Raw genomic sequence first — 10,714 nt, forward strand, 5'->3', positions numbered from 1 at the left:
ATATACACATATATGACTTCCTAGGTGCTTATTAAATATGATTATTCCTATGTTACTACTTCCTCACAAATTTATCATTATTATTATTATTATTAGCAGAAATTATACTGAAATCCCAGCACTCAGAGTATCAACTGGTAACTTTTCGCATGTAAGTGCATTCAAGCCCTCTCTCTCTCTCTCTCACACACACACACACACGAACTTGTTGACTATATTAGCTGGGTCATGCCATTGAGGGGATCTCTATATGGTAGCTCTGTTTGCTAGATACAGCAGCTGAATCTGTCCCAAATTGCAATCATTACCATCTTCAAACAGGAAAGGACAGATTAGATAATGTCGTCCTAGATGTCCTTAAAATGGTGGGATGCTCATGGCTGGAGTGCTTTTGATCATAGGTCAGGTCAACTAGTGTAGATCTGACGCTAAACAGCAACAGAAACATTTTTATCATCAATCAGTTTTTTACGATTGGTCACCAATTCATTATTGACACTGACCAAATTGGACCATTTTCTTCCCTATGTGTATATATACATATAAGTATGTGTGTGTGTGTGTATATATATATATATATATATATATATATATATATATATATATATATATATATATATATATATATATAGTATATACATGTACATACATAAAAATATGTGCATGCATATGTACACACACAAATTTATCCTTTTATGTTAGTTAATTCCTGGACTACTGTATTAATTATTCTAATTTGTTTAGTCACCAACTTTGAGCCTTTCTTTGTTTATTTGGCAAGTGAAGGTTACACATGCATGACCATCACTATGGAAATGTTTTCCATCTAACAACCAAGGCTGTCATAGAAGAAATAAAGATTCTGTGAGTGCATGGGTGGTTACACTGCAGTTTTTTTGTAACTCTTGGGTGAGAAATGGGGAGTCGTGACTTATTTAGTATCTGTTTCCCCAGAATCCCACCCTGTTCTGTGGTCCCAAAAGGAAAGGCAGTTGCCTATACTTCTGGTGTCAATTTAACCTAGGGTACTTATGAAGGGGAAAAATGGAATAGTAATATCTTGTCTTTTTTTTATATGATTTCTGCCTTTAACCATAAATTATCATTCTGTATGTAGCTGTTTTAGATTTCATTTAGTTTTAAAAAGCTATTTGTTAAAACGTAATTTCCATTTTGTTTTTTGTTATTTCTTTTATTTTTCTATCTGAGAATGTGTGAAAATGTTTGTGTACCAAGAAGGAAGATATTACTGGCTGTTTAATGTGTATAGTAAGTAAATCTCTATTGTAGATAAAAAAAAAGTTAATATAAAATAGGATAACGATTATTAGAAAAGTGGTTATAGACTAGAATTAATGCAAACAAAACGACCAGACGTTCATAAGTGGGTTGGGTTTTAAATATTGATTTCACTACCAATATCCATACTACAGGTTTACCTCTGTACTATGTTTATATCTCTCTCCTATAGGTTTTGCTCTTTAATACCTCTGTACTATAGTTATAGCTCTATAGTTCAGGTTATAAGTCTACTTCTCTACAATAAGCCTGCCTCTATACTACAAGTATACTACAGATCCACCTCTGTACTATAAGTCTATTGTACTACTTCTATACTATGGATCTCCCAAGCCAGCTCTCCAAAATCAGTTCAGCAACAACCCAAACCTGATCAAAACATGTTTTAGCAAGATTTCCATCTCTTGATCAAAGCATAAATTCATAGAACTTCATTGTTTCAAGATGTTAAATTATGTCTTTGATTTCATTCCTTAGACTAGAATTTTTATTTAAATCATAACAACAAACACCATCTTGTTTCATTATTTTACATGTTTTCATTATTTCTTTGATTTTGTACCAAATTAAAATTGTTTAAAGTATAATATTTTTTCCCTTATGTTAAAGGTTTTGACTAGGTTTTTAATTTTGTTCTGTAGCTAAAGTTGTTTTAAGCATAACACACAAACACTTGCATGAAGGTAGGAAAGAATAAACTGAATAATATTAAACAAGTGGGGCCCATGGAAAAAATCCACATTTCATTATAGATTTCTTTTTATTTCTTGATTTGATGTGTAAATTTACAAATCTTCATAACTGTCTTTAATTTTGTTCTGTAGTTAAGGTTGTTTAAAGTATAACACTTGAACACACAAACATCATATCAAGCAGAATATTATTATAGCTAAAGGTGGTGGTGATGATGATGATGGTAATACTAGCTATTACTACTAATAATATAATTATTATTATTATTATTATTATTATTATTATTAAGGTGGTGAACTGGCAGAATCTAAGCAAGCTGGGCAAATACTTTGTGGCATTGCGTCTGTCCTTACATTCTGAGTTCAAATTCTGCCAAGGTTGACTTTGCCTTTCCTCCTTTTAGGGTCGATGAAATAAGTACCAGTTATACATTGGGGTCGATGTACTCGATTTATGCTCTCCCCCAAAATTTCAGGCCTTGTGCCTATCGTAGAAAGGATTATTATTATTATCATCATCATCATCATCATGAAGGTAGTAAGCCATCAGAGTTGTTAGCCAGGCAAAATGCTCAAATGGTATTTTGTCTGTCTTTACATTCTGAGTTCAAGTTCCACCAAGGTTGACTTTGCCTTTACTCCTTTCAGGGTCAATAAAATAAGGACCAGTTAAACACTGAGGTTGATCGAAATGATTTACCCCATTCCCTGAAATTACTGGCCTTGTGCCAAAATTTGAAATTGTTTTTATTATCTTCTTTCAATTTTGTTTCCATTTCTTGCCAAGTGTCTTCCTGACACCTAGGGCAAAGAAACTCACTGTATACATTGGTAGACCATTGTTATTATTATTATTATTATTATTATTATTATTATTTCAATGGCTCCAGATATTATGTGATTAACATTGCCATGAATACAATGTCTGAAATAAGGTTTTAATTTAAACAATAATGCTGTTTTTTAAATTGCATCTGGTAAAATTTTATATATTTTATTTATTTATCTTCTTTTTTCTTTTTTTCATTTTCAAACAACTTTCAAATAAAATGTACCCACTCTAACCATACATATCAACTTTTGCTACTGAAATAATTTTGTAATAAACTTTTTAAAAATCCAAAATCAACATAAAAAAAAAAGAAAAAATTCAATGCACAATGATTATTATGTTTTTGGTTATTTAAATGACATATCAATATTTGTTTAATATGTATGAAATTGCAGTCTTAACAAAAATAAAGTTGCTTGTGATATTAAGGACTTAATATACTAATTGAGACTGTTTTGATAATTAATGTCAGCCTAGACTAGCGAGAGCAATATTTGCTTAGGATTATCTCATTGTTATTATCAGTGGATTGGCAGAACTGTTTAGGGTGTTGGACAAACTACCTTGTTGGATTTAGGGCAGTATTTTGCATTTTGAGTTCAAATAGCACCGACATCAACTTTGCCTTTCTTTCTTCTGGGGTAGATAAACTAAAGAACCACTGAAGCACTGGGTTCAATTTAGTCAAGCGGCCCCACTCACCTTCACCTCACCTTTGTGTCTAAGTTAGAAATAGAATCATAGACTGAAACTATTGGTAGAATGAAGGAGAAAATGTTTGTCGGCAGGAGTTAGTTGTAGGGCTTTTGTGTCTGTGTTTCATCCTGCTGAGACTGGCTTTCAAGGTCGGCAGAATATAGCACCGGTCTTGTATTGAGAAATGGGTTGTGTAAGTGATTGGATTGTGAAGCTAAGATTAATATTAGATTAAGCAACATCTCAGCATATGTGCTCCAGGTGGGACTGACAGGTAAACATAAGAATTGCTTCTGTGAGTCCTCTCTGCAGATTACCTCAATGATGGATGATGGAATCTTTATTTTACTGTGGCTGACAATTTCAGTTGACAGGCAATTCTTCAATGGATTTCATGGTGTACAGGGGGGGTTATGGCTTTGGTTCTAGAAGTGAGGAGGGTACAGGGCTGTAGGCGTTCTGTGATGCTGATATCATTTTGATCTGCTCTATGAACTTCAAGGAAACCCACCAGCCACCTAATCACCTATCAAACTGGTGGACACACAACACAGATTCCCTGCAAAATGGGGAAAGGTTGAAGCTTGTGAATGCAATATCCTTTTCGAGTGAAGAATGTACTTCCCAATACAGGTTAGTAGTTGGTGACTTTAGACTTTGAGCTAGAAGGACTCAGGTGCAAACCAATCTGGAAAAGGGAGATATGGAAGCTTAAGGATCCTTTAAGCAGTCAGAGATTTAGAGAGGTCCTAACTGAAGCACTTGATGGAAAGGAGGAGAAAGAGACTTGTAATATAGAGAAGAACAACTGGTAGTTCTCATGAGACCAACTGTTGAGGGCTACAGACCATGAGTGATGTGGTGGTGGTGAAACAGAGAAATCGAGAGTGCCATAAACATGAAGGCGGCGGCTCAGAGGGATCAGAGGAATGAGAGCAGCAGAAAACTATGTCCAGTGTTGCTTTGTTAAGCTATACACAAACCAACCAGTGGAGACAAGAATATATTTATCAAAGGTTTATTACTTTATGTACAAGAGGGCTTAAGTTGCCAGTTGAATTCAGATTCATTTAACATTCCATTGCTAACATTATTTTGTTTCCCTTGGTGTACAGCCTTATTTTAAAACAAATTCTTATTTGATTGGGGGTCTTACTTTTATGAAACTTATTATCATTATTTTATTACTATTATTATTTTTAATACTCTTTGATCCTTTCAGAGTCGATCAAATAATTATCTGTCAATCACTAAATTCGATAACTTGGATTGTGCTCTCTTCTTGTAAATTGGAATAACTAATTAAATTCAAATAAGCCGACTCTGGATTGTTCAACTCCAAATGGAGCGAATGAAGAGGTGAAGGAAGTTATCTCCCTTGTCATAGGAATATTTAAAAAAGTCTGCTTTTTCTGATCTCTGGAAAATGACGAAACCTAAGAATTCACTTTATTCTTTTACCTTTTTAATTGTTTCAGTCATTAGATAACGGCCATACTGGAGCACCACCTTGAAGACTTTTTAGTCGATTGAATCGACCCCAGTACTTTTTTTTTTTTTAAGCCTGGTAATTGTGGTGGGTTGCGGGGACGTAAACACCAAGACTAGTTGTCAAGCGGTGGTTTCACACACACGCACACAGATACATATCTATATATGTGTATGTATTTTTGCATCGAAGGTCGGCGATTGTCGTACGCTGAAGAAGGGAAATAACCCTGAAACTCGAGTACGTACGTATCGTAGATCAAGATAGGAAGGATAACCTCCCTTGGCAAATACAGACAGGACACAGAAGTGTGTCGATAGCCAGCTGGAGGAGATGTCCTCCTGGGGCTAAAAGCAACAGTAACATCCACCCTTCGGGGTCAGCCACATTTAAGTGGCAAATATACTTCACTTTATCGTGCAGTTACTGTTAATATCTCGTTCAGAGATTTAACATTGCTTGTTTTCAGTTTTTCGATATCAGTGAATAATTTCACTGGAAAAACTTATATATATTTGCCAAGGGATGCCTTTTGCATCGAAGGTCGGCGATTGTCGTACGCTGAAGAAGGGAAATAACCCTGAAACTCGAGTACGTACGTATCGTAGATCAAGATGGGAAGGATAACTTCCCTTGGCAAATACAGACAGGACACAGAAGTGTGCCGATAGCCAGCTGGAGGAGATGTCCTCCTGGGGCTAAAAGCAATAGTAACATCCACCCCTTGGGGTCAGCCACATTTAAGTGGCAAATATACTTCACTTTATCGTGCAGAGAGAGAGATGTCGGGCTTCCTTCACTTTCTGTCTACCGAATCCAAACACAAAGAATAGAAGATACTTGCCTAAGTGGAATTGAACCCGCAACCATGTGGCTGTGAAGGGAGCTTCTTACCACACGGCCAATCCTGCGCCTTTAGATTGTTTTCTTTGATAAAAGATCCTACACACTGTAGATATTTCTTGTCATCTAACTTGGACACAATGCAGCAATGGATTGCTAACTGGCAGCTCAAACTGGATGTTGACAAGTGCATCACGATACATTTTGTGGAGTAAAACCTGGAATTTTACCTTTTCCTTACTCTACACCAGAAAAATTTGCTGGTGAGCATCACCTTGGTGTTATTGTTAACAACGATCTGCTTCGAATGAACCGTGTTTCTAAAATCGTCAAAACTGCCGAAAGTGTATTAACATCACCCAGTAACACCTTTGTCAGCCACTCACCAGCTATCTCTAGAAAACTACAAATAGCTATAAAGCATCAACCCTTAATTTTGTATCTCCAGTCTGGGACCCCTATCTTGTTTAACCTAGTGATCTGCTGGAGGTTGTCCATAGACGTACAATAGACATTGGTCACTGCCATTTGCTGAACATTTTGCTTCTTTGGGTAGGGACAAACTAAAGTTGAAAGGAGCCCACGAAATTATTCACCATCTTTCCAGCGATAACTTTGGCCAACCTTTGAAATCAATTCTTCTTTTCAACTCGTGGACATGCTTATATAATTAAATTAAAAACAGAAATAAAAATAAAGCAGTAGAGCACCCATGATTTTCAGAAACATTCTTTCATGTTCAGAATTGTCGAAGCATGGAATAAACTCCCCGTGTCAGTTGTTACATATCAGGGCACATCACCTTCAAAAATTTCATGTTGTATTCAGTGTGCTGTGTACGTCTAGCTTTTCATTGCAGTCTGTCTTCACTTGATTTATCTCTGCTTTCTGTCTCCACAGTTTTAACATTTTGATGAGCTGTAAAGAACCTGAACGTTGTATGCAATAATCCCATTTTTGGTTATTGTCGTTTTAAAGAGATTTATTCAACAATAAGGCATGAGTGCATGCTTAAGAAGTTGATTTGCAACCACGTGGTCCCTGTTTCGATCCCACTGATCGATGATTGAACGGGGAAAAAAGTATTCGATACTGAAGGAGAGTAGAGTAATTTACATGGACAGCACCAGTTGTCTATTGCTCTGGAACAGCCGAAATATATTGCTCCCCTCCCCATATACCCACATACGTATTCGAAAATCTCCCTGGGAGTGGAGCAAGAATAATGGAAGCATATTCTTTCTGATTTTTATATTTACTTAAGTTCTTCGATTTGTACTTCTCTGTTTAATATCCATACATGCGTTCTTAGGCGTTGGTGCGTGGTAAGAAGTTTACTTCCGGTTTGACGATGTCCTTCGTGTTTATTCCGTTCGCTGTGAGTTAACGTTTTTATTGTTGAAATTCTGTTATTTTTTTGTAAATTATTGTTAAAAACTGTTTATTTTTTAACTGTTGCCTGTTTGCAGACTTTGTTGAACTGTTTTATTTCCCGATATAACGGGAAATAGTAAAATTTCTGTAGTCATTTGGCGTTCATTCGTTCGTTGGATTTTTAACTGAGTACATTTATATAATTTAGCCTTTGTAGAGCATTGTTGAACTGCACCCCTCCCCTAAAGTGGGGTGGGATTTGAACTGTTGTTCCTCCTGCGAGGAAGTAATTTTTGAACGAAAGAAAAAAAAAAAAGAAACCTATAATTTTCTTTTGGAAACAAACTGCTTTTCATCCGTTGTTTGGCTTCATTGAGCTGCGCCCCACTTCCTCTGACAAAGTGGGATTTGAACTTATATTGATTACAAAAGAAACAAATTTGGAACAGTGCTTTTTTTTCTGTGTGTTTTCTACTAATTTATCTCAACCGAAATGTCGGTGGAGATAATAAGAGCCAAAATGCTCTCTCGAAGAGAGTGATGCTTTGGAAGCTAACCAACCTCCAAGACAAGTTACCAAAAGGCTTTGCGGCAGTCGCCGCTGTACAAATGGAAAGTCTGAAGATCCCACTGGGGGACCCCCCAGGAGATGTTCAAAAGAATAAAATTGAAAAATGTCTGGCACCAATATGGAATGACATTATTTACGTTACAAGAGGGGGGAAATTTGGCACAGTAGAAGCCAGATTTAGGACGATAGAGAAGGCCCGCGAGCATTCTGTCTGCCCGTTGAAGACGAAGGAAGTGGTGCTTCTGCTGACCTATATGGGGCGGCGCACGTCTGGGGTTTTGATCAATTCCAGCTCGTTCTTCCTCCTTCTAGACACCTATTTGAACATAACATAGCATCTGAGGAATTTAGTCAATATGAGAAATATCTGGAATACTATCAAAAATAATGCAATGGTATTTACTCTGTTTCACTTCATCGATGACTTTCTTTCTCACTTGATCTCTCAAGGCGTTCACCAATTCATTCTGAATTTTTGGCGAGAGACAGGGATTTGTAAACTTATCAATTTTTACTTTCACCAAATGTTCACATAAAACTGGGTCGAAATTTCCAATCAGTTGAACAAGCTCCAGAAAATTTCTTTCATTTTCAATTGCCTTCTCAACTCGAATATCTTCTCTATGGCCTCGTAAAGCTAGGTTTTGCTTAGCAAGAAACCTGATTATATCCAAGAATCTAGTCAGGAATTGCTTCCATTTTTGTTTTTCATTTTCAACGAGAGTTTGTTGTTCTTTGTCTTTTACTGATGATAAATTTAGATTTTAAGGAAATTTTAATTGCTACTTTACATTATTAAAGTCTATAATATTTATACTGCATTTTTATTAATGATATATTAATACAAATAAATTGCGCCGCCCGGGAGGTGGATCGCTCTCCCCGCCCCCTCTTGGTACGCACCCAAGTATCATATGGATCCTGGTTGGGAACCACCGTGGGATTCCATCAAGGATGTAAGGATTGCAAGGAGGGCTTCTTAACCTTATCGACACACAGACAGACAGACTATTTAACCAAAGACAAACTGTTTACTCTTTTTATCAAACAACAAACTGAGACTTCATTTAACAATTCACAACAATTATTCCACCGTTTATTGTCATTTTCTAAAATTTATAATGGTTTTTTTGTTTTCCTCGTCATCGTCTACTTTCTCTCATCTTTTCTCCTCCTCTTTCTCATCATGTCTTCTTCTTCTTCTATTGTCCAGCTTTGTCATTCCCTCCTCTTCCCCTCTACCGTCCATTCATCTATCACAATGTGTGTGTGTGTGTGTGTACATGGAGAATCAAATATCACTGTCAAGTCAGACTGCCTGTCCGTGTGTCTCTCTGTTTATCTCTCCTTGAGACAGCCATTATAATAATGGGCGTGAAAAGATTTAGTAAAGATGGAGACAGAGAGAGAGAGGGGGGTGAGGTGGACGACTGGTTTACAGTCCTTGTGTCTTTACAACGACACCAGCAGCTGTGGTGGTAATAAGAAAAGGGGAGTGGGGTGAGGGTGCTGAGATCAGGAATTGGAGGTTGTTGTTTAATCTAAGGTCATCCTTGATCCAGCTGACTTATAACCAAAGACATTTCAGCCGTGACCAGCCCCACTTTTTTTTTCCTGCGTGCAGGCAATCCTGGATTATGTTATCCAACGTGACCTTTTTTTTTTTTTTTAATGCAGTAGGGTGTTATTTGAGGAACAATTGGCTGCTACATCTATTAGGTTAAGATACTGCGATGAGGCTCACGAACTGGCAGAGATGTAGGAGGCGATGGTGGTGGTGATGGTAGACGTCGGATGAAGAGGAGTGGCAGTTGTGTGTGTGTAAAAAGAAGCCGACAATGAGATAACTGTGGAACTGTAGAAATGTGACTGGAACTTCGGGTCTAAATCCCAAGAACAACTAAAATACATTGTCGGGCAAACGAATAAACATATGTAAATAATATTTCTTCCTTCTTGGTGTTGAGTCTTCGATATTTACTGCTTACTCCAACGCGAGAACCAAAAAAAAAAAAAAAAAGAAAACCGTTTAATATGCAACACAGGCAGTAAACAAAAAATAAAACAGAACAGAGTGGTGACTTTTAGTAGAGATGACCCGGAAGTTGTTCCTCTTCGATTATTATCGCAAACAGCAGTAGCTTTCTTTAACTGAATACACGTCGTTGATTGGTCGAAGTTACCCAAATACGACAACTTTAACACGAAATAACTTCTAAAAGACCAAATTTTGTCAAAAATGTTCAAAGTAAACCGTGTTCTGCGTGAGACATTCCACCAGTATACGAAGTTTCAAACTGTTTAGTTAAAAAAGATTAATTAAAAAACCCGTGAGCCAAATTGAACAGATCCATGTATGTATTTGTGTATCTGTGTTTGGCCCCTGCCATCGCTTGGCCCCTACCACCGATGTTGGTGAGTTTATGTCTCCGTAACTTAGCGATTCGGCAAAACAGACCGATAGAATAAGTTCTAGGCTTACAAAGAATAAGTCCTGGGAACTGAAACAAGTAAATGAATATATATATGTATGTGCGTGTATATACACATGCATAATTGTGTATGCATATGTGTATGTATACGTATATGTATGTATGTTTGTATGTGTGTGTGTGTGTGTGTGTGTATGGCATACAAGACCCATTTTACCTGTCACAGCTCATACAACTGAACGTCGACCCCTTCCGCGACAGCAAAACAAGATCCCTTCCCCCCACTCCTTTCCTCTCTTATTCTCTCCCTCCCTCTCTCTCCCTCCCTTCTCTCCCTTCTTTCCACAAAACAACAAAAACCCTTCGACACCAGTTGGTGGTCCATTGAGAGGCGGGAAGGAAGGAAGGAAGGAAGAACTGAAACTGAGATCTTGTTCCCTTTTCAGCAATTTTCACACATTCAATTTTAGTCAACCCCACCCTCCG

Source organism: Octopus bimaculoides, chromosome 23 (assembly GCF_001194135.2).
Source record: "Octopus bimaculoides isolate UCB-OBI-ISO-001 chromosome 23, ASM119413v2, whole genome shotgun sequence".
NCBI lineage: Eukaryota > Metazoa > Mollusca > Cephalopoda > Octopoda > Octopodidae > Octopus > Octopus bimaculoides.